Source organism: Lagopus muta, chromosome 6 (assembly GCF_023343835.1).
Source record: "Lagopus muta isolate bLagMut1 chromosome 6, bLagMut1 primary, whole genome shotgun sequence".
Taxonomy (NCBI): domain Eukaryota; kingdom Metazoa; phylum Chordata; class Aves; order Galliformes; family Phasianidae; genus Lagopus; species Lagopus muta.
The window spans coordinates 21,381,458-21,407,218 of record NC_064438.1 but is presented as its reverse complement, the minus strand read 5'-3'; the positions used below and the strand labels follow the sequence as shown (position 1 = coordinate 21,407,218).

Genomic DNA, 25,761 nt, shown 5'->3' with positions numbered 1-25,761 from the left:
CAAAATATCGTCTCCTTCCTCATCAGAAAATTTTGCTTAGTGACTAATTTCACCCCGAGGAACTGCATATCGTCAGAAAGCATCCTGCCTGTAGCTTTTTTGCCATTTACTAACTCTTGTTTAATTAACCAGCATGCTTCCAAAACAAGTATCCGTCCCTCAATTTAATCGAAACAGAATATTTTTAATTGTGACCACACCAAATATATTTGTCAGCACAAGAAAATAAGCCACAAACAATTAGAAAGAATTATTTCTTTTTAGCCCTGTCTTTGACCAAACACAAACTACAGCATCCACTTCAAATTCACTTTGCATTTTAATACGAGGTGAACTGAAACACACACCCCAGCTAACAAACACATCAGCCCTTCTGTAACATGCTATCCTTTGCATGTTTTAATGGGAAAATCCCAAATAACACCATCAGCTCTGCTGTTCTCACGCAACCGACCAGGCTTCAGCAGGGCTTCATATTTGCTGCCCTCCCTCACAACACTTGGCCTCCTCACCTCTCCCAAAACAAAGCAGGAATCTTTAGGCTTCTGCAAAATGTCACCGATAAACTACAGAACTGAAAAGGCCAAAGGGTTGGGCACTATTTAGCCCTAATAGAAAAGTTATTTTCTCTCCGCGTGGAATGCCACAAGTAGCAGCACATTACCTGAGAACTGATGCTCCTTCTCCTGGGACAAACATCCTCCTGTCCGAAGCAGAGGCTGCACCACGTTCCTTGCAACATAAGAGAAAACACATTACAATTATTCCAATGTTTAGGCCCATTTCTGATCATTCAAACTGTCTGGCCCTCACAAGCTTTTGTACCTCTTAGGCTGAAAAGCATCTTAAAAAACTCCTGTTACATTCTAACTGAGGCCATCAAATCTGTTTTGGTAAGTCAGGCAGACGTGTTAAAAATCACCCCCCTCATGTTCTGCAGGACTTCCAGAGCCTCCAAACCAGTTCCTGAGTTCTCAGAGGCCTGTGTACTGCTGCATGCTGTATCTCATTTGCATCACTTAGTCTGCAAATCGCTCGACCTTATATTGAAAAACAGAAAAAATATCACTTATTTTTACATAGATGGAGATCTGATTTTTTTTTTTTTTTAATTTTTTTTTAAAGGCATTTATATGAGGGACAGAATCCTGACATATTTCTTCCGAGAGCAACTTTTCCCTCCTCTGTTTCAACAGTTGAATACCTTCCCAGAGAAATGCAGTGTTTGCTGTACCCATTTTTCCAGGATTTGTGTTACAGCGTATTTATTTGTTACAATGCAGAATTTACACAGATCTGCAGGCTGGAGGCTTCTATCTCCTCCCTTCACCTGCAAGAAGGCTACCAGCTAAAATCACTGCCTATACAACACTTTTACACCCTTTTTGCCTCTGCACCTTTTGGAACAAATACGAGAGAAAAAAAAAAAACAAGCAGGTAAGATAATGAATACAAATTCACGACATACTAAATCCTCCCAAAATCCCTTGTTTCAGTTTGTCATTGAACAAACATTATCAATGAAAGCCACGGTCAGAAAACCTCAATGGTCAGCATAGTATTTATGACTGAATTGCATTTTTTTTTCTCTTAAGGCAAAAAGAAAGATCTGCCCATGTTGAAATCTTTTCTTCCATCTTTTACTCTTCTTCTTCCATATATATTCCCCTCCTCATACTGTCTAGATCCTAACAGACTGTTGCCACGTGTGTTTTTCCACCTAGTTTCCCAGACATTGACAGAAGTGAACCAAGGAAGCACTTTACATGAGGTTAACATACCTAAACCATACATTCCCTCCATTTTCACTTTTTCTCTATGACACCCCATGCTTTCTGCTTTCTTTTATTTTTTTTTCGTTATTTTTTACCCTTTGCTGCTGCTGCGTTTGCTCTTTGCTCACTTTTCTGCACAGTTCTCTCCTACTGATCCTATCAGACCAAGCAGGAAGAAGTAAGCATCTCTTTCTCACATTTGCTATGCTGCCTCTCTCTTTTTTGGTATTTTACAGATTATACACATTCTACCATCTTTTTCATATATTTTTACAGCTACATATTTTTCTCCTCCTCCAGAAATGTGCAGGTTATAGGCACCCATTTTTGCAAAGCAAGGTGAGCTTCCTGCAGCTTTGATGCATGCTCCTGTCAGCATACTTGTGTAAATGACTCAAAGCTTGGGATCAAGGCATGAAGAGGGAAAAGGGGGTGACACAAGGGGATGCCCCTTAACATCACAAAGAAAAAAGAAGTCATTTCTTATCAATTCTGCCTTTTAAGGCGATAACCATCAAGAAAAGCACCTATGCTGGAGGGGAAATCTTTATCTAGATCACTAGCAACACTTTCTTACACTAATAAAAGTAAATAAATTTTTAAAATTCAAATTTACAGTTCAGCATCACCTGTTTAGGATTTACTTCTCTGCATTTCACACAGCCTGGACAGTGAAAGTTGCCTGTTGGTTTCACTTTTGCTCTCAGACAGTTTCACTTTCATTCACTGGCCCAATCTTTTATATTTTGGGTTCAGCAATGTTCAAGGCAATATTTATATTTATAAAAAATCCCCATTATCCTTCTAAGATGTACAATTTGTGTCCATCTTTTTTCCCAGGACAGCAAGGAAGCAGAAACTGGGAGCCTAAAAGCAACAGGCAACCTCCTTCTAAAGGAGCAGATTTACCTGTCACATGTTAAGCTGTGGTCTGCTCTTTCTTTCTGAAATAAATAGGAAATATGCCATTAAATGCCCTTATAGCAGGATCAGGCCTCTGGTTCTGTAATTTTCAACAAAGGAATTCTATGTGCAAACCAATATATTGCCGATAAAATATGATGCTTGCCTTTAATTATTCTCCTATGCAAGCTCTAAGGAAAAAACAGTTGCTGCATTTACCCTTCTGTATGTTTTTAAATTAGGAATAAATTCCCCCCTTTATGTGGGCCATGTGAAATTACAGGGCATCTTTGAACTTTGGCATGGATGAGGGGGAACACTGTGTGTCTTTGCTACCAACTGAGGATAACTGATTCTCCTTCCTGTGTGCAAGCAGCACGAAACACTCCAAGCAACACAAAAGTGTGACCGCCTTGCACCAGTACCCTCATTAGGTGAAGTTTCTAAAGCACACACCTGTTTAGTCCTCATTTTGTCAGGACAAAGCTTTCAGAAGCTACAATTTGCAACAGCAGGGGAAATGGGGGGGAAAAAAAAAAACAAAAAAAAAAAAACCAAAAAAACAAGGAAAGGAAAAAAAAAGGCTTCAATTTATATTTTTCCCCTTCTAAATTCCTTTCCCTCTTTATGACAGGCTCCAAAATGCATCCATGCATATGTACAGATATGTGTATATACATAAAAAGGAAGCTTCCCTTAGCTACCTAGGCACTGGCAATTCTATCTATCTATTCTATCATAAGAGTTCATGAGATATTGAGACTTAATGGAAAAGTTTTAGGAGCTTTTAGGGGCTGTGCAATGTTCACTTTTCCATTTTTTTCCCCAGAAATTCTGTGCTCTGCAAACACATGTAGAAATTGGCATTAGCTCTCTATGGCAGTTATTGTCCTGTTTACATGACTAGTGGTAAATCTTAAAAGCCTACATATGCAATTCCCATGAGAACATTTGCATCTATCTTCATTTACCCTACATTTTATTGCACCGTATCAAACACGAATGAAAATGGGGTATCACATTGTGACCATGCACACATCCCACTTCACTGACGCATGCACTCTTTCCTTCCTGAGCTGACTCTGGTGCAATACATTTGACCATTACCACTTCACACACCTAGACATGAATGGCTGCCACGGTGCTATGTACCAAGTGCTCCCATCTTCTCCTGGACCAGGTGCCACTGTACAGGAGCAGAGCAGCCACCCTCCCAAAGGATTTCCCTCACCTTCTTCTACTTTTCTTCTCCATTCTTTGGTAGACATCATTCACATTTCCAAGCCTAATTCAACATCAGACTTGCACAGGGATTTAACTTTGAGTGGAGAAATACACCTGCCATGTTCAGTGGGCTCATTTGCTCACTCAGATGAGCAGTGCCTTAAAACGATTCCATGCCACACACTTACAAAACCACTACAATGTCCTGGATCACACAAAACTCAGTTTGCCAGGTAGCACCACAACAGCACTGAATTTCACCAAGTCACGTCAAGCTTTTATGCATTTCCGAGTGCTGCCACATTCCTCCTACAGGGTCAGATTAGCTCTTTCCTAAAAGCAATGTCCCACACTTGCTTGTTCCTACTTTCCTAATTCACAGCTGAGCTGCTGACACAGTGCTTTGGTGTGAGGTGGCTGTCATACAGGGGGGGTCACCTCTCCCCAGTGCTAAAGTAGACCCGCATAAAAAGATAGCACTACCTCCAGCATTCAGTGCATTTGCTTTTTGGAGTGAAGACCCTGACCTGTACCAGTTTCACAGTGAAGCTTACCTTACACCAGTGAAATCAGTAATTATCAGTATCAGTTAATACTGGTGGACCATCACCAACAGCAGAGAACCACAGGGCAATAAAATGGCCCGTGTCAAAATGGCTCCTCTGAAGGAAGGGTTTTGTAACTTGAGCTTGCTTTTAAAATACAGCTCATGGAGCACAAGGAGAAATTCCTTCTGGAGAATTTTCTTCTGTGTTTTACCTGCCTTTTACATAAATCTGTTCTGTACCTTTTTACTGCTCTAACTAGCAAGACAACTTTAGCTGTGTGATAGCTGCTTATCTTCTATCTTTTGAAACTGAAGAGAAAAGCCTCACAGCAAACACCACCAACGGACCCTTCTGAACACTACGAGGGCAGCAGCAGGGCTGAAGGCTATGGGAAGGGGTGGTTGTTTCTTCCCAGACACTTCACATCACCCTAATTCCCAAAGTGCAGGGACAGGAGCTCAACGGGCCCCCCCTGACAGGTCTCCAACATGCCTTTCTTTTCCCATCTGGAGGCACAGGGGGAGCAACAAATATTCATTTACTTATTTGCTTTGTAAGGCATCGGGTGATATGTGACAGTCACATCCTTAATAATAACTGCATCTGAGAGTGACCACCATGATAGGTAGGTTACACCGAGAGACAGAGATGTGAGCAGGTCAAACAGTGGCTGTGACAGGAATAGAGAGCACAGCCTAGCATGGCTGACTCTTCACCTCTTCCTCACTCTAGCTCAGTCTCAAACACCCCAGACTTTTGCTTTTTCCCCCATCTCCCCAGCACTGTCCTGTTCCACACACAACAAGGCATGCCCACAGGAAACACAGTGGTTGGCTCAGCACAGTGGGATTGCAGCTGCGACGGGTCAGGGTGAGCATCCCATCTCTTTGGGGGGCCTTCCCTGTGACTTTGAGCCAGCAGCATCCTACTGCTCACACCGAGGAACTGACAGAAATACGGGGAATACTGTAGCACAGGTACTGTGTGTGTCTTCTGGCCCCTATTTAAAGAACCAATGTACCGCATCCCCAGTATTGCCAGTACACTCTTCTTCAGATTTCAAGGAAAGACCAGCCAACCTTGAACTACCCATCAGGAGGACTGAAACAACACACACAGCATAGGGGAGAAATGTTTTCTTTTTTTTTCCCCCCCTTAAATTGAAAGCAAATATGCCAACATCAATATCTCTATCACCCATGTTGTTTAACAAGAACAATTTTGTTTGAAGAGGAACGTGAGAGAAAGGCAGCTGTAACTGAGATGATTATATGGAGTTTGCACTGTCATGAAATTACATAGATCCTCTACTACCATGAACAGACCTTTACCACGTCCAGGTTCAACAAACCTAGTTTCTGCCACCTTCTATAGCTGTGTGGCCAGGAAATTCATCAGTACACACAAAAGTAGGAATTCCACTTCTGCTAAAGAAGTGCTTCACAAACTATGGGCTCGAGACAAACCTGAAGACAGTCAGAGCTTTGGGGAAAAAATAAAGTTTCAGTAACTGTTTTTTGACATTGGGGGACTGTGGAGCCACTGCAAGTACCTTGGTTAGCCAGTAGGTTAACTGCCCTTGCTTGCTGGCCACAAGGCAGCTCTTCCTGGGAAACAGAGTGGGTTTCCATGCAGTGATTACAGACAATTGCTACCTTAGAAAGAGTGAGAAGATAACAGGAGGAAACATGAACCATAAAGGATATTAAGGATTCAGAAAGTTTGATAAATACTGCACTAATTTATGGACATAAATTGTATACAGCACATCATGTAATGGAGGTACACACACTTCCCTCATCAAGAAAAGGAAACACACCACAGGTACTTAGTACATGATCAAGAAAAGGAAACACACCACAAGTACTTAGTACATGATCCATGCAACCATATGATGACAAAAGACAAAACTTATTTCTCCTACTGATAGACTGATCAGCAGAAGATTTGGGAGATCTGATCAATTAACAGTGTTCCATTTAGTGACTACATTCTTTTGCCAGAAAAGCAGTATAATTCTACAATTAAAAAGCAGGACATGATTCTCCTAGTACAAAGGCATTAGTCTTCCTGAATGAGTTATTAGTGGACGAATGGAAAGGAACTCATCTCAGCTAGGAGAAGTGCTACGCAGCTCTAAAAATTCCATAGATTCTGACTGTCTCAAAATGTTTTGTGACCTTGCCACACATCATTTATTTTGAGTTGTAAGGAAATAGCTGATGAGTTTGTTCTATTTCCCTCCACCTTTTTGAAGAGTTTCAGCTATGAAAGCAACTTACTGACAAACAGCCCTTTTGTTTTCCAGTGTTTAGGCCAGTTTTGTACACTCCTAAGGTCCTTCCCCAAGTAAAGCTAGAGGGAGATAGTTTTCCATTTCTCCTACAGCAAGTCTGACATTAATATATTTTACTTATTTCTACATTTTAGTTGACATTACAGGGCACCTAGGAAATGGCCTCAACTCATTGTATCAAGTTGAACTACTTGCAAAAGATAAAATACCTCTTATTTCTCCTGCCCTCTTAAGAAGCTAGCATAATAAATAACACCCTCTAATAATTGTTTTTCTTTAGAAAATTTTGCTTCATATTGGGTCTGAAACTATCTACTATACAGGACAAACAGGACATCCAATTTCACACCCTCTCAGGAATATCATTCAAAAATATATCTAGTCCCCAAGAACGTGTATTCATGAGTTGTACACAGAGTTGTGTCCAACAAAAGCTGAACAAATTGGTATGACCATCCCTTTCTTGGCTACCAGGTCTATCCAGTTCCAAATAGCAAAGCACATTTGTTTTCACCAAGCAAGTGAAGAGCATTTGAACGGTGCTGTGTCAAGAGTGACATAATTTAAATGGAGTGAAATAAAATCCAATAGACGTCCATGAAAATAAAATGAAATATTTTAGTTTTGGAAACATTCTGGATATGATATTGATCTTCCCCATTAAAAAACAAACAAAAAACAACAGAGAGAGAAAATTTTAAAAAAAGATAAAAGTGTTCTATAAAAATTATGCCAATGTGTACGCTCTACATATTTTTAAGAAGAATGGGATCTTGTCAATCTTTCCCATTGAAATTTCTTATTGTGCTATATGATTTTGTAACTCCTCAGAATTAAAGAAAGATTTCATTTAAAAAGTTTCTATTATTTGTCTAGGTACTCAAGGACTTCCAACTATCGCTAATAGCAACACAGTCTTCTCCAGCAGTCCAGACATAGCTGGAGCAATAAGGAATCAGTCAAGGGCACAGAAGAAAAAAACTGGGCCAGATATTTGTGCACACATTGTCACTTAATGATTGATCCACCTGTAAACAGTGTTGTGGACCCAAATTTTGACTCCTGATCAAAGATCAGGATCAGCTGATGGATACAAAGTAGACACTATATGCAGATAAGGTAAAACATATAGGACTCTCTGCAAGTAATGCCTCCTATTTATTTCCATGAAAAGCAATATTTATTTCCATGGAACACAGTAAAAATATTTGATAGAGCAAATTCTCAGCTGCAAAGCAGTGCTTTTCAACATAGTCACCACCACTAACTATGCATTTTCACCAGCGATGAACAAGAGAGCCTGCATGCCACATGTAAAAATCTGCACCAGTGGAGGTGGCCCACGGTTTCACAGCTGATACGTCAGCAGCATTGCTAGAAAAATGCTGCCCGCGCAGTCCAACTTTCACTGTACTCACATCCATAAACCATGTTTGGTCTTCATAAACATTCAGCATCAGTGAATGTCAACGGGTGCCATTTTTTCCACACAGAGGAATTCAGTGGCACACCTTTGGTTCGTACACACCTCCACGTCAGACGCCATTTTGTCAGACTGCTCCTCTGCTGCCATCTGTTACTTGGCAACAAAATGAAATATTAATGGGAACATTCAGCCTCTACTGCCTTAACGCCAACATTCACCTCTGGGGTTGTGGCCCAGTATAATAAAATAGGAGGCATTACTTTTAGAGCAGCCCTCATATTTCTGCTCTCTCAATAATGACATTGAAAGTGGTCTTACTGTGCTTCCTAAGGGGACCCAGCTAGCTAGCTAGACTGTGAAGCCAAACAAAAGAGTAAGTTCAAGCAGATTATTTCAAACATCTCTGCTACTCCTCATTCATAACCTAAAAACAGGACAGAGTCTGTGAATCAGAACAGTATAGCTAAGATTTTTTTTCTTCCCCTTTCAGCTTTCATAGCTTATAGACCACTTAAATATCATACAGCTGAAGAACAGTATGACCCATACAGCACTATCGTTGCACTTCTGCGTACAGCAAGCAAACTCTGACAATTCCAGAGATCGACCTTGGTATACAGGAAAAATTCTTAATATTAGTTACATTTGGAAAAGGAGCCCTCATGGACACCAAGCAAATCCACCACTATCAACCTGCTTTTTACCTGTTATTAGTTTATAGCCACCATCAGTACCTTATAGCTTTGTGTTACTTTCCACCTCCCATGGGTAAGGAATGAATACGTCAGCAGTATAGTGACATGTAATCTACTTATATGGAATTTGTTCAACAGAAAAATAGTTTTTCATTGGATAAAGCTGTAGGTCTCTATGCCTAAAGTTTTAGTTGTACATAAGCATAGCAGAAAATATAGTTACAAAGTAAAGCCCATCATTACAGAACGTAGTATACATAAATACTCTGATGGATGCCACCTGATGAAAACCGAATGTACTGTGCGCTAGAATGCAGCCAAGCAGCTTTTACAAAAGGAGCCCGATCCAAAACATCCAGAAGACCAGAAAAAGGCAGTAGCCACCACAGATGTGAACCCTCCCCATCACAAAACTGGGCAACTCAAAGGGTCAGGCCTATCCCCAGACCATGAAAGTTCATACTGTACCTCTGCCTCATCCCAGCCCATCTCGAGACTAGAGCTGTACCTCCAACCCCATGCAAATCTCATCTCTAAACTCCATTTCAAGGGGAGTCAAACTGCAGTGCAATGAGTCCCTGTGGCCGAGCTCAAGCATCACTGATGATATTTTGGTTGGATTTAGGTAGACAGGATTGCCTATACAATTCCATATTTTCACACCTATGATTTCATATGAAGTAAAACTTTACATCTTCAGCAATTTTCATTTTTAAAATTTTTAATATATATATACTTACTAAAAGGTTTGGTGTCTCTACATTAACACAGGCATCCTTATATTCTGAATGACTCCCTTTCATTTCCCATATTAGGTGCCCTTGTGCACCCACTGCTATCTCGTATCTCTATGCCATGAAATACAGATTTGCTACATTATAGTATCAGAACAGTGGTGAAGATTATTTGAATAGTCACTTTAAATCCTAAAAGCAGGAATCCTGGTTGCTTAAATAGCATTCTGATACATACAGTTACCATAAGAATAACAACCATTAAAATTGAATCAATAACTGAAACTACAATTTGCAACCTCCAACCAATTAAATGGAAAATTTTTAGTGAAATAAATTTAATTAATGGTATATTTTAGGTTAAAAAAAATGCACACTAGTAGCAGCATGTCATTATTACCCTATGAATCTGATCACAGAATTTGATGTGATTTGGGAAATTATACTAAACCAAGTCCTATTTTTCCCCTCTCCCAAATTAACCAGGGAAAAAAAGGGGAGAGGGAAAGCTCAAAGTTAATCAAAGCTATCATAATTAATTCCCATTCTGACAGGTTAGACTTTTAGAGAACACAGATCAAGCAACTAGGTCTTCTTGTTTGAAATACATTAACAATGAAAACTGCAGTAAAGCTTTTACTGGTAAATACAACAGAAATCTAGATAGATGTAATAGAAAAAAAAAAAAAAAAAAAAAAAAAATTTAAACCTCCAATGCAGATATTTCTCTAGTTGTAAGATTATAGCCACAAACTTAGACTTTACTCTGGATACAACATTGCAAATCCTGAAGTACCTGCTCTGCCTCATCTTATACTGCCATCAATGGGAGTTTTGACTGCAGGGCTTTGCCTTATTGTCTTATATTTACCTTGTCCTACAGAAGAAATTCACATCAAATTACTTAGTAATGGCTTACAATAATAATTTATAGCTGAAACTTCATTGTTGGGAAATTTGAAATTAATGGATTACATTGAATCACCTTCAACATCTGCCTTATTTTAATACAAAGAAATAGAAAGAGCTTGAAAAACTTTCTCTGGAATTTAAGGCAAACCGGTGATGTGTTTGACCCTTTCAGCAACGGTGACATTATTTAGAGAGAGCAAAAAAGAATACCTAATTTGTTGAACAGGAGAACAAAACATTTTCTAAAAAGGTAAGTGAGGTATGCATTTGTGAATTTATTCAGGAGAATTTCCTATTCACCTCTAAAGCCATCCATTAATAAATAAAGGATGAAGCATATTACTAATACATCAATTCTGTTTTCCATACTGGTCTTACACAATGGCTTACAGAGCTCACTTTTCTAATTAATGAAATATTTAATAACATAATCATATTTAAGCTTATTAATAAGCCTTTTAGAAGCACGTGACTTCTTTGAAGCACTTACAATTAACAAACTCACATTTAAGGTAGCGTTCCACTGGAAACTGGAATCAAAGAAGTTGGACTTGGTTCCTGATATTTATATTTACCTGCTGCCACTGCATACACGGAGCTCTCTCCCACTTCAGACCACACTGCACCTCCCTGCCACGAAGCTGGTCACGCTGTTTATAGCACTAACATGCCCTGTAAACATATGCCCATTGATTTAAAAGTTCTGTGGAAATAATTCTTTTCCTTCAGAGGATCGCTTTTGTGATGTTCACCTTTCCATGCCCATATATTTATGCAGCTGCTCTTTTTCAAGGTAAACATTTCAGCTTGCTTGATCCACAAGAACACACCATTTTATATGTAGATTCAATTAAATTTACAGATAAGACCTCTCCTCTGAAAAGCTATGTTCTGTGCATTGAGTTTTAGTGGCACTGGCAATGTGAATATATATTTCCAAAGTGAGAAAGTTCTTCTTCCCTCTTGAAAAATTTGTTGCAGACATTTTAAGATATTTTGATTCAAATGTTTTTATTTTTAGTTGGCTATTCTTCTTCTAAATCTCCCCCTTACTTCAAAACTTTAATGCCTCCATTGCATAAAGTTACATGTGCAAAATAGCTGCATGTCTCCTCCTGTCAGTAATTTCTTTCTACATCAAACCAAAATCAATTTTGGTTATATATTATCAATTTCAAAAACAACAAGGATATTATGTTTGTTGTTATGGGAGCTGGGGAAAAAAAAAAAAAAACAAGAAGATTATGAAGTAAAAATTGAATAGACAGTTTTCAGACACAGATCAGTATGGGACCACTGACATACATTAATTATTTGAAGTGGTATTACTTGGATACAACTTCCCACAGAATACTTCTATAGCTGATTGCCCTGTTAAATAAGTCTCAGCTGAACTTACAAACAAATGCGATGTAACCCCGACGGCTCAGGCAGTTTAATGAAATATGAACTACCTAAAAATAGAAATCTTTTATCGTAAGAAGGTTTATAAATAACCTACACATAGCAGGGGAAAAATATATCGAATCACATTTAGAAACATTTCTGAAGTTTTTTAAGGTAGGTTTGAAATAGATCTTTTTCATCTCTGTTTATTTTCACGGCTAACTGCTCCAAAGCCTTACAAAAGAGCAAACCCCCCACCAAGATTAAATAAAGCAAATTAATGTTCCTAATAATCGTAACTGTATCTACATCCATGTGTTTTGTTAATTATTATGTATAGTATTTGATTTGAGAGAGGGCTGCATTCCAGCTGCAGTCGGTTGTAAGAAAGACAGCATTATAACTTTCCAAAAGCTTCTTACATAAATTAATTTGGAATAGAAAATGGTTAAAATAATTTTCTAGTAATAATTTTGAAGTAAAAATCTGCCTCAAGAGAAGGAACATTTGTGAATTTTGATCAAATTCACTGATTCTTTTCATTCCTCCAAAGAAAAGTCAGAATCAATTTTCAGACTAGATGAAAAAAAAAAAAACAAATTTTCTATAGAAATATATTTAGTAAGGATGAGAAATAGTTCTAATATTTTAGTTTTTAAGTCACAAGAATTAGTGTGAAGTACTGGAAGTCACAGGATAGTAATAAACCCTTCTATTTATTCTGTCTGCCCTTATCAAAATATTTTCTCTTTATCCAAATAGTAGGTTTCAACCCCAGCATTTCCCCCCTTTGAAGATCCTTTCTCTCCCTGCTATTTGGAACAATGCATTTACTAAACTGCAAATTCAAACTCACAAATACATTTTTTTGAAGGTCTAAAAGATCAAATTTGTATTTTTTACTAAAAGAAGTTCTTTCTTGCTGCAAAAACCTCTTTCCTTCATTTTCTATTGCTAACATTAAAATGTCAATCCTTAGGTAACTAAGTTTTAGACTTAGTAGCTTTATCATCTTTCTTCTAATTGCCAAAGCCTGTTTCAGGATTTGTTCTGCAAGGGCAGGGCTTTTTTAAAATTATTATTTGCTTGACTCAGATCCTGAACAAGTTAAAAGGAAAACTGAAAACATTCAAATCCTAAAAATTACTCAGAAACAGTAAACAAATAGGATGGCATCCTTTCTATCGAATTATCAGCTGATTTGCTGTTAATAGCAGATACCTAAAGTCTTTATGCAGCATTTGCTACTTAGATTTTAATCCAACATTTTTGTTGCTTTGTTTTTAAAGAGAAAGTGAATTTCTATTCTTCAGCAAAATCCTGAAAAGTTAATACATTATATTTCAAATGCTGACATAAAATTCAGCTCCCTTTGAAATCGAAGGGAGTTTTTTACCACTGATTTCAGGGGAGAGGGGTCTGCCACAAGAATTTAAAATCCAATCGCCTCCCAACTTTTGCCTTCTGAATTTGTTACTCACTGGATATACTTACTCTTTGGAAGTAGGTGATAATTCACATCTTTTTTATTCCTGCAAGGAAATTAATCCAGCAAAAGGAAAAAAAAAATATTTGGTTGAAATTTTGGCTGAAGTTTACTGTATTCCCTCTGCAGCTTTTTCTTCTGTACATTAAGGTACAAAGCACCCCACCCTTGCTGTAAATAGATGTCACAAATAGTTACATTTATGTCTATATTAGATAACGGAGCTTACTTTGTTTTATATTTAGCTGCATACTGCGTAGTACTTTGGCTATTATGAGTCCAACTTCACAGAATATAACAGAAGAAAATATCTTCCCTGAAACTGATTTTTCAACTGGATGCTGTTTAGTATAAATATTCCCTTAAAACAAGCTGCCCACTCAAATTATCTGTCTGATGGCTGCAGTCCTATAGTGTTTTTCCTAAATGTTAATCTATTTTTATTTTTAACTTCCCTAAAGTCTGAATCCTAGATAATTAAGAGAAGCCATTTCTCTAAGTCCATCTTTCACAACATACCACATAAACAAACAAAGGCTGTACATGCCTAATTCCTCCCCTCTTTCGCCCTTTGTCTCCCCAGACAAAAGAAACTTCGGACAGCAGATTTCAGGGCTGTAGGTATTTTGCCTAGGTTAACTGTGGAGGTCAAAGGACATTTAGAAAACTTCTCTTACAATCAAAAATATGTTTTTTACTATTATGTGAAAATGATGGTGGTGGTAGGCAGGATGTTACCCAAAAAGCTTTGGGAGCTGATTAGTTACCTTCTCTGAAAGCTCTGGCTAATCCTGGTTTTCCCTCATCTGGAAAAGAAAGCTGTTTTCCAAGTTAAATTTGCAAATTATTGTTACAAATCTCATCACAGTTTTCATTCCCTAAAATAAACAAACAGACAAACAAAAAACCCCAAGTATTTTTCAACATTCTATTTATACAAAGATTCAAGCTGCTGGTCCTGGAGGTTTTCATTTTTAGTAGAACTGATTGTAGCAGATTCCAAATATTCAAGGGAAGCAACCCATGCATACCTACAGCTGAGGACCTCTTCTAATGACTTGGTTTTTAATTCCTCTGAAATACCTGATATTGTCTGACCTATTCTGCATTTTGAAACACACGGTTACATATTTTAACCTTTACTTGTGATTTACTGCTTTGGAAACTCAGCTGCCAGGGCCAGGTGTTACAAGCAGAAGCGCTGCAGCGTTACCACTGGACGTTCTGCCGGGGCTGTATTACACAAACATGGATCCCTTGGAATAATCCTGACCCACACTCGTGTTCCTTCAGATTATTTTCATGCATAGATATCAATGTTCACTACAGGTTGGGGCATTTAGCTTCCAAGTAGCCAGCACAGACCTCTCACTTTTCAGTAGGAGAGCAGAGAGCACCTTTAGCTCTAACGTTTACTGTGGCTATTTAACTGGACAACTTTTGGATGCCACTGTTAAGATTCAGCCCCCGGGATGTATGAGCTCCTTCGGTATGCAGCACAGCTCAGCCCCAGGTGAATGCCTGTGACCCAGGCAGGGGAAAGGTGAAGAGGAGGACCAGCACAGCATGCCTGCGGCCACCAGCCCAGCACAGCCTGTTGCAGTCCTCCCACAGGACGAGGCGTAGGTCCAGCTAAAGCAGGCCCGGCTAAAGCAGGCCGAGGTTTCTGCCCCCAGCTTCCAAACCTGAGGGTGTCGGAGGGCAGCAGAGGTGTGCAGAAGGTTACCCAGGTTCGGGCCATTTTTGTGCACATTGGTGCCAGTGTACAGTTCTGAAAAATTAATGGTTCCATCTATTGTGCTTGAGCTCTTGATGCCTCTGTTCTGTATGCTGATATGCAGTGCTCCTTTAACCTCAAAAAAAGAAAAAGTTTAACTGGCAAGAACTATTTCCAGCAAATGCAAAAAGTATCAAACAGAGGTGGGAAGAGGTGGAATTGGTGAAAACTCCTTTACTTTCTCCAAAACAAAACAAGTTAATTCAGGATAAAGACTAACCAAACCAAGCCGGAAAAACTTTCAACTGCTGATGCTTCACATTGCTGCCAAAGTAACTCGCTGAGAATGTGCTGGGCAGGGAAGGGTTAATGGGGTTTGGCTGGGAGTCCGATGGCTCCACCTGAAGTGACAAAGATGCTTATGGGCCTGACCCACCCAGATGGCAGTGCTTCCACAGAGCAGGAACAGGGACTGCACACCATGCAGGAGAACACACCTCGTGTCCTTCTGCAGAGCTGCTGCCAGAAATAAAGCTCTGCTAACGTTTCGGCTCAGACCTGCCCCCCTTTTGTCCACAAAATGTCTCCCTACATTAAAACATGGCATCTACAAATTCAGACTGAATGCAAAACAAACTTTTATTTAAACGAGATGGGAATCTTACTTTAAGTGTAATTAACAAGTTTTTCTAGCTTTTATTTCTAAAAGATAAATAAATGCATCAATAATAAATTGAAATTACTGGTATTCCGGTGATTTTTAATATTTCTGTCATTGCAAACAACGCAATTTTTTATGATCTGAGCCCATTATCATTAATAAGGATCATTATTTAAAGTAGAGAAGGTGTTTTTATAGATGGGAGGTAGCTATCGCAGCGTATGGAAAGAGTTAACAGTGCTTTAAAGAGCACTTTAAGTTGTTACAGCCTGTGGGGTTGCTGATTTTACCCTTTCCGAGCCCTTTCGTTGAAGATCCTAACTTCTTAGTGCTTCCCTACAAAACCCGCTCTCCTTTTCAAAAAGCCCCAATTCCAAAGGGTTAACCAACAGCTTAATCCCAGAATTTCTTTTTTAAGAGCCTAACTGGAATCTAATGCTTACAGTTCAACCTGTTCTCAGGGGGGAGGCTGTTTGTCTGTAGCTCTCCCTGACTCGAGTTACCTCACCTTTTTGGTGCTCTTGTGTCTTCACCTGCAAAAAAGCCCTTCAGGAAAGCTGCCAGCCCAGAGGACCGTGTGGACTGGACAAGAGGTAGGATCTACCTTTTAAAAAGCTACAGCATTCTGCATTTAGCAGAAAGCATCATTTTTATGATGCCTTTATCTTTCCTGCTAAATGCAACAGCTTTAGCGAGTTGGTAAAAAAAAAGACAACACCACTAAAGTTTGAAACCCCAATGCACAACTTCTACAGTGTCCTCTCGGGGTCCAATCACATAAGCAAAGATATACTGGGATCCCCCGAGGTCAGCAACTGCTCAGTAATTAGTCTCTTGCTCTGTTAGCTGTGGGCTGCATCTTCTAGAAAGGTGATGCAAAAGCTGCCCATGCCTCTCACATGCATTCAACTCCCTGCACACAAGCACAGTCTGTTAAACTGAAGTTACATGGCACAAGCCACTGACCCACGGTGGAAAACTTCCAGCCATTTTAAGAGCCAAGATCTCCAAGTTTTCCTGACAAACTGAAGCCAAATATACTGTTGTGATCATCTGCAGCTGTGAGCATTGTAGTATTTGCTCTCGTGTATCTCCAGCAAGGATTCAGGTACATTGTGTGTACTTTTGCCAGTGTAATACTGCCAGAATACCTGTACAAGATACACAGAGCTGGACTTCAGCCTGCCTAGTATAGAATCATCACCACTTCATACTGGAGCACAAAGATCTATAATTATGAAATTTTCCTGTATACCAAGGTCACCATGAAAGGCAGCAAAACATACTTTGATTTTCAGACCTTGGGGGCTAAAATGTGGGTAATGACCCTTCTGAGAACCTACCACTTAACTCTGTGATGTAAGCTGGGCTTGAACAGGAATCCCTCTGTGCCGAGGGCAGCATGGCCCCTTCAGAGCCCCACCCAAACCTGTGCAGTGATGGCTGCCTGTCAGCACCTGGAACAAGAATCAGAAGAATCCATTTTTCCCAGGTTAAAATGAACTAGAGATCTATGTAAAGTCTTTCAATGTTGTTTTGTTTTGACTATTACTACTTTTAGACATCTTTTTCTTAAATTTCAGCTCAAGGGGTTTTCTTCACACGCACTCCTTCAAAAAAGCAAAAAAAACAAAAAAAAACCTTTTGCATACACATATGCAAAATGCATGTGTATGCTAAAGCATGTTTTATTTCCTCCAGGTTTACAATAACAGGAGAGAGAAGGTTTTTACTAACACATTTACTCCAACTATTTACTATTTAGCCTGTATGTTGATGTTACTGATAAGGACTTGCATAGCTGCTAATTGATGCATAGTCAGGGTGCTTGCTTAGGATTGCCCAACAGGACAACTTGCACTTTCTCCTTCTTGCATTGGCTCTCAGAACCAACACTCTAAGCCCATCCAAAATGCCAACGACAGCACTGGTTGGAGCTGCAAATCCCTTTGCATCTGCTGAGAAAGTGTACGTGTAGGGACACCTTGCATTTAAAGATGTACAGAGAAAACCTGCTTACCTTCACGCCACCTCCCCTGATGAAACTGTCTCCCCATCCAATACTTGACTTCCTCTCTCATGGCAAAACAGAACCTATCTTTTAAAATGGATTTGACAGGTATTTTAGTATCGTGGTTTTTTTTTTTTTCAAGAGCAACATTAATTTAAATACGTGTTTTAAAGAACCTCCTTACCTTTGTTACCAGTAGCACACTGAACTGCTAAAGACAGTGATTTTTGGTGCCTCAGGCTGGACCAGCCAGCTCAGCCCTTCCCATCCTCCCAAGCTCCCCGCAGCCCAGGGCAGTGTGCACCAATTGCCCCAAACAGCCCTGTCATTCTGTTTTTAAAGAATCACATAAATATTTCTAACTAATCTTCATTACGCATACGAGAAACAAATCAGTTTTTAAGCTGGACTGCCCAATGTTTTTTTAAACATTTTGTATTTATCAGGAATTATTTCATCCTGTTTGTTCTTAAGCAGACATTCCTCTCCTGCAAGTTAGGTCTTCAATGTAATGTGGCTCTATGGATTTTAATGCGCGTATTGGAAACATCACAAAGTAGACTCATAAGTTCATCAAAAAATCCTTATTTGACAGAGAATAAGTCAAGTGGGCTGAACATAAAAATACTCGTCAGTTGGAAAGAAAATCATTTTTCTTACTTGTAGTAGGAGATACATGTTGAGGCTGCGTTATTCTAGCTGGGAAAAAGGGATGCAGTGAGAAAGATACTCCTTCCTTCTCCTTCTGTCAGTTTAAGTCTTGGATGGCTCCAGTGAAGTGACTGAGGTTACTTGGACTTTCTATCTTTGTAACTGAAAGTCACTTATTGATATATCTCTTGTACAGTTTAATTGACAAATATGTCTTTCACTGCTTGGTTCAAAGCCTCTCTACCCCTGCTGTAGACGAAAAGGTATTAATTGAGAACAAACCATGTCCAAATTGGTTGACATTCAATAAATAAATACGTATATTCATTATGTCTATAGAGAGTCAATAGTTATCCCCTTTGCAGCTCCCCAGATAGACAAAGGCAAATTTTTGGTAGATGGGATTTCCTGTGTGGCTAAGTCAAGTCCTATTCTGGACATTCTCATTCTATAATTCCTTTCACTAAGTAATCAAAATCCATAGTTAATTTCCTTGTTCCTCAAAGAAAGATGTTCCAGAATTCTACACCCACTTTGTGTAAAACCTCTCCTTGATTTCCAGCTTACGTTTTAAGGTCACAAATTAGAAGTACAGATTAGGACAAATCAATAAAAACTCCAAAATAAATCAGTGCCCATATGTCTCAGGGTATTATTAATGAGCAGCTAAGTAAAACTATGTCATGAAGAACGAACGCAGAAATGCCCCTTGCTCCAGCACGTCTTTCCTAGTCTGATGCTTTGTGAGCCACACTGACGTCATCTACCCGGTGTTCTGCCTAGGTCGACACGTGCAGCTCCTACTGTCATCAGTGAGAACTGCCATTGCACACCATGGCCTCTGCACAGCCCTCCGTTTTAATACTGCCAGCACAGTGCAGTTGGTATAGCACTAGAAGGATGAGTACACATCTTGCCTGGTACGAGTTGCAACTCTCTTACTCTAGAAAACTCACTTATTCTAGAACGTTGATTTCTAGGGGTTGGATTCAAGTGGGGAAGGAAAACCAAGCATCTAAACTTTAGGGAACACGCTGATCCTACTGCAGAGCTAACCTCAAAAGAGTGAGGAGGAGCAACTCTGGCACTGAACAAACTGAACAAATGTGACACGTGTCCCAGAAGCACAGGGATCGTGGAAAATTCCTCCAAATAAAAACTATCTATCACATAGTAATGTTCTCTTCTTATGAAATTCTTTAGACAAATCTAGTCCTTACGCTGCATGTTTCAAGAGACTGCTAAGAACGTTAGAATGAAAAAAAGGAGAAAAAGAAATCCTGGAATGGCCTTACACTTTACTGTCTTCTGCACATGGAAAAATAGCATGGCCCTCTGAAGTGCTGATAGGAAAGGTATATGCCTCTACCCATAACAATCATTAGAAAAATTCATGAACCTTTTGCCATGTTCACCAGAATACATAAACTTCTCTGACATACATCAGTGACACTGGAGAGCAGGAACAACTGATATCATTCAGAAATTGGTTATGTAATAGCCACTAATCCCATCGTAATAATTACAAAACAGTGTAAAGACGAGCCAGACTAAGCAAAATATATGAACAAATGTGTCAAGAAAAAATGTGATTAGAGTCTTGGGCTTGATACAGCTCCCTTCTGCTTCAGTGGGAATTCTGATAGACTACTATCCCACTGTAACTAAAGATTTAGGTTTAATCCAGCTCCCGTTTGCTTCAAGGGAAGCTGGATAGGCTCCTACACCCTAATTTTCTGTTGTCTTGCCCCTTCTGCAGAAGCAAAGTGTAGCTACTCCACCCACTGGTACTCTGTTACATACTAGGGGATCCTGTCTCAAGACTCAGAAGAGAAAAGTAAGTGCAAAACAGAGTGCTGAGATCTGTTTTTACACCTGAAGGTCTACACTTGCTTTGCATACATCTAAATGATTAGATGAAGCAATGGATGACCAGAAGTCTACTTTTATTCAAGGTGCTGGAGACTGATTTTTTTTTTTTCCTGCTACCATTACAAAACTATTCATGTTGTTACAGCAAATTGTATGAAGTTCTCTCAGGGAGATCCTCAGGAACGTTGCTTCATTTAACAAAGCACTAGACAGAACCACTGACAGACACAGTCAGTTACTTTTTCTCACCAGACAGCTGCAGAGAGCCTGTAAAACATGTACTTGAGATACAATTTCCAAACCTGGGATCAGAAATATGAAGATTTCTTAGTTCTAAACATGAGGCAAACTTTCAAAAACTATCATAGCTGGTGTTGCCCATATTCTGCATTCCCTTAAAAAACAAAGGTCACCTTTCTTAGAATGTTATAATTCTGATTTTAAGACAAAGTTTTGTGCAATAATATGGATATTATTGACCTGATAAATTAAAATTTATGTAACAGTTATACACACACATGCACATACATATATAACTGAGCCTGATACTCTCATAAGCTCTCAGTGGCTACCAGTCTGTATGCTGAGAATATGTTAAATGATAGCAAACACGTTGCCACAAGGAGACGCACTATCTCTGCAGCTCAGGCAAAAACAGGTTAACCATGTCCATATGAATGCAGGTGTGTTATGGATGACCACACGTCTTGACTGATATATGTAACATGAACTGGAATATGTGCATCTTTTAATTACAGCATGGTTATAGACAAATGGCTATAGTTACACCTTATGTACACTTGGAAAAGCCCTTAAAATGGATTGCACATACATCCATACAGTCACACATAAAAACAAAAAGCACACATGTAATGTACTATGTGACATAAATACATAAAGTATTAAAAAAAAAGCATACATGTACACACAGAAGGAACACATGCATGTTTTCATTCAGACAGTATAAACACTACGTAGGCATCTGCATCCTCTGTACACATTCTCATACAACTGTATATCTGTCCCTCCAAAAGCCTGAAATCTTATTTGAGCTTGAATCATCTTTTTGTATATGTGCTTTTTTCCTTCTTGCATAGAGAGACTGTGTAGACATAATGCTTCATAGACTTCAGTGACAATAGATGCAGGCACACTTAGTGTGTACATACCACCACTTACATTCCAGAGAGAAGACCCCATTTTTCAGGAAAAGAAACAGCTATTTTTCCCCATAAGTATGCCTCTTTCTCTTTATGAGCTGCTTGTGTCCTTCAGCAGTAAGTGGGATGAGAGAAGCAAAAATATCATTAAATAATAACCGTTCAGATTGCATTTATAAAGATCTTCTTCCCCCACTTTACTTCAAGCTTTATTCCAAAGTAGCTTGTCTTTCCACCTGCAGCCTTGTCATGAACAATTTGACTTGAAAATTCAAAGCATGGAGGAGTAAAAATTATGAAATAATTGGTTAGTACACAGAAGTTAAAGCTAAAGAAATTGTGCCAATCCTTTTCCAATTCTTACTAATGTGCTGCCATATATACACAAATCCCAGCACAGGCCAAACCAGGAGAAATCTAATGTTCTACATTATACTTATCTAAAAACATACTGTAGAGGGCACGAGGAAAAGCAAGAAATAGAGTGAGAAGTGCAAGGGTTTTCTGTGGAAGGCAGACAGCAGTCGCTGTTTGGTTCCACGTACTCCTTGTCATTTTACCATCCTTTTTAGCTTGTTATCATTGACATTTCTCTGGTAGATCTCCTCTAGAAGGACTTGCAGAAGAAATTTGTTTTGTGGAGGAATCTGCAGAAAAAGACAGCATCTGTGCAGCAAAATTAACCTAGGGATGGGTTAATTATTTTGAGAAGAGAGGCATCCTGGGAGCCGGGATGGCAATAGGAAGAATGTAAGGAGAAAGCAAAAGAAACACTTCATAGAAGCTAAATTCTAAACCGTCTAGAAAAGCAAGATGAAGAAAAGATGAAAGTTAACGATGCCCCTATTCCTCCTACTAGCAGAAAGATCAAAGTCAACACACCTTGAGGTGCTGGAGCACTTACTGAAGGCCTCCAATGGAAAGGATTCTGCAGTAGAAGACTAGTATCACTGTTGCTTGTTACAAGCAATGCTGTTTTTCTTATAACTATCACCCAACACTAAAACTGCTTGGGGATAAACACATTGTTTCCCATTGAGGTAGCATCATACGGTCCTGGAACAACTGGTTGCCTTTACTCCCCAAAACAATCTGAAGAGTAAGCCCAGACAGAGCTTGGCAGATACAGTTATGGCACTCAGTTTTGACGTAAGGAATAACTCATGACTCATCATGCATCATTGGTAAAACCTTATCGTGTAATTTGTTGATAGTTTCTCATTTGTTCATGGGGAGAAAAAAAAAAAAAGCTTCAGGGGTTTCAGTCACTGTGGTTTTGTTTGTTTTTGTTTCATTTAAATGGGATGAATTCTCAGTGTCAGTAAAATATCAAGATACAAATTATAAGAACCAGGCAGTAGGTGCTATAGCATTTCTAAAATAAATATGTATGTGCTGTCCAGCACACAGTTTACACTAGATAGGCTGTGTATGGACTGGTAAGTTGAGCTTTAAGTCAGAATCATGAATCAGTATAGATGTATACTGTCCTCTCAGATGCGTAAGACAAGTTTCTTCAGATGCCTTAATAATCAGTTACTAAAACCTCACGTTTAAAGGAAATTATTTGAGAAAGTAGGCAAGTTTTAGGGATTCCAATGACAAATTAACACTTCAACTGTATGTATGCATACCCAAATATTTCCATGGATACGTAAATAAAGAGAAAAACTTAACAGGTCATACTATCAATGAACAATGTTGCTGAGGTTTTTAGCTTTTTATTATAGTCTTCAAATATTAGCCTTTTCCAGCAGGATGCATTTGTGAGATGTACTGATATGCCCTTGGCCAGAATTATCCTTACACACATTGTGCAATTCACACACATTATGCAGTGTGCTATAAGCTGATTATTTTCTTGGCTGCAGCCCACCCTCTAAGCCTGGGCATTTCAGTGTGGAAGGAATTCCTCTACCTCGGTTGTTTTTAAAGCGCTGCAGGATCCTTCAGGTTGAATGTGCACTGTCGGCTGTGCACAAAATAATTTTAATAAATAATAGATATGCTATATTATGGTAGCATTAGACTAGTGCAAAAGGACTAGTCTCAGTAAGTGATGGACTTTAGGCTTCTTGAGAAGTAAAATGTTTGAATGCGTGGCGTGAGCACAGTAATACCAGCTACAGCTTTTCCATGAGTTTTGTCGTTTGAACTCCCCCACAATATTTCCAGATAAAATGATCAGTGAGATACATGGCAGACTGGACTGTAAAGCCTAATTCTCACAGTGCACACTTTAAGGACTCTTTGAGATCACTTGAAGAAAATGGGGAGAAATCTGTTGTAGGATGTTGTTTTCAGGAAGGGTTCAACCCAATCTAGCTGAATCACTGTGGAAGCACTGAGCTTCCTTGGTGATGACACTCAAAAAACAGGTCTGAGCGAAGCAAGTCAAGGAACCGCATTTCTCTTAAAACTGAAATCTTTCTAAGGCCCTGAAATTGTAGTTATGTATTTTTGATGCTTCTTGAGAATGTGTACATGCTCCTAATTTCAATCTTATTATCTTAGCAGTTAGGAAATTTGCATCAACATCTTCCTGTCTGGGTAATTTAATTCCCCTTTTTAAAATAAATTCAAATTAACAACAATAAAGGAAAATACAGAAACACCGTTGAACTCAAGTAGTTACCATAAACAACCTCCCCAAACCAATCAGGCATTGTGCAAAGTTATTGTTTTGTTGAGGAAAGAAATCCTGAGAAAGAGGGCCAGACCCTATTCTCACAAAAATCTATATTGTAATTCCCATTGACTGAAAAAAAGAAAGAGAGAAAAAAAAAAGAAAGAATGGGGACAGAACACAAGAGACACTTGATAACAGGGCTAGGTGTACTAATGCATGCAGTGCAGAGCGAATGGCTAGGACAAAAGGTTGGATATTTCAGGCCAGCAACATCAACTCTACTGGAGTTTCAGAGAATTCTTAATTCAGTCTCATCACTGAAGGCTTTAAAAAAAAAAAAAAGAAAGAGGTTGAATCATTACGTGCTTAAAGGCACATGGCTGCCTCAAAACACATTCCTTTGCAATTTCAGTAATCAAGTAATAAATTTGGTCACTCTTTTCAGTCTCATTGACTTTAGGGTCATCATCTTCTTTCCGCTTTGCAGTACAGGTCACCAATCCGCAATGAACAAGATTAATTTTCTACTACTTGCTAGTTTTCTTTTTTTTTTTTTAATTACTATGTACTAGAAAGGTCCTGTTTTGGCTTTGGGTAGTAAATCATTCAGAAGAAAGCTGAAATCCGTGAAGATAAACATAAGCACTTTAAGGAAAAGTTTAATGAAATATCTTTACTCAGCTTCATTTGTTTTTATTTCTAAACAAAACCTAAATCTCGAAACAACTTCACACATTTTCCCCTTTTAACTATTATTTCCTATGATAAGACAGATGCAACTGACAAATGAATTAATTTGTTGAGGTACCTATGGTAGAATGTGCTTTTATTTTCATTTAAATGGCCTCGAATTCAAAGGGTTTCAAAATTCACCATACTTCTTAACTGTATGAAATATAAAAACAAAATTAGTTAACATTGTAAATTACTTTTGGAATATTTTGATAGATTGGCAGGTGACACAAGCTGATTTTAATGCTGATGTACCAAAACATTATAATGGAAATGTTTTTGTATGTTCACTGCACACTTGAAAACAGGAATAAGTTTTAGTAAATTATGAAACAATTTTATCACAGAATCACAGAACAGCCTGGGTTGAAAAGGACCTCAGTGATCATCGAGTTTCAACCCTCCTGCTACATGCAGGGTCACCAACCACTAGACCAGGCTGCCCAGAGCCACATCCAGCCTGGCCTTGAATGCCTCCAGGGAATTTTAGTATTAGAGTGTTTTAAAAACTGCATTTTAAATAGAAAATTACTAAAAACAATCAATTGTGTCAACAAATTGCATTAAAAAAAAAACAAAAAAACAACACAATCAAACAGGAAAAAAAAAACCCAAAAAACAAAGGGCTCCCTGTCTATACATGATGGAATCTACTGTTTGGTCACTACTGAGATAGGGCTGAAATGGTATGAGTAACCTCGAAAAAAAAAGAGAAACTCTAAGTAGCTATGCCAGGTAGGCTACCAATCTGAAATTTGTGCAGGAACATACAGTCTGCAAGTTGAGAGCGCTATCCATATATTCCGCATGAAGTGAATCTGTCAGTCTTAATTCATTTTCCACGCCCACATCACAAAAATATACCCTTACAAATGACCTTCCTCATTGGCAGCTTCAGCAAAGAGACAAAAGGAAGATGAGACACAGAAAATCTGGTTATGTT

General features: G+C 38.8%; 1 long non-coding RNA gene across 2 annotated transcripts in view; it reads right to left on the bottom strand.

Moving 5' to 3' along the window:
• LOC125695207 (uncharacterized) overlaps positions 1 to 25,761 on the bottom strand; it is a 72,826-nt gene that overhangs the window by 10,139 nt on the left and 36,926 nt on the right. For both annotated transcript variants that reach the window (XR_007377869.1, XR_007377868.1), the window contains exon 3: positions 665 to 732. This is a non-coding gene — a long non-coding RNA (uncharacterized LOC125695207). The remainder of the gene's footprint in view (positions 1 to 664; positions 733 to 25,761) is intronic.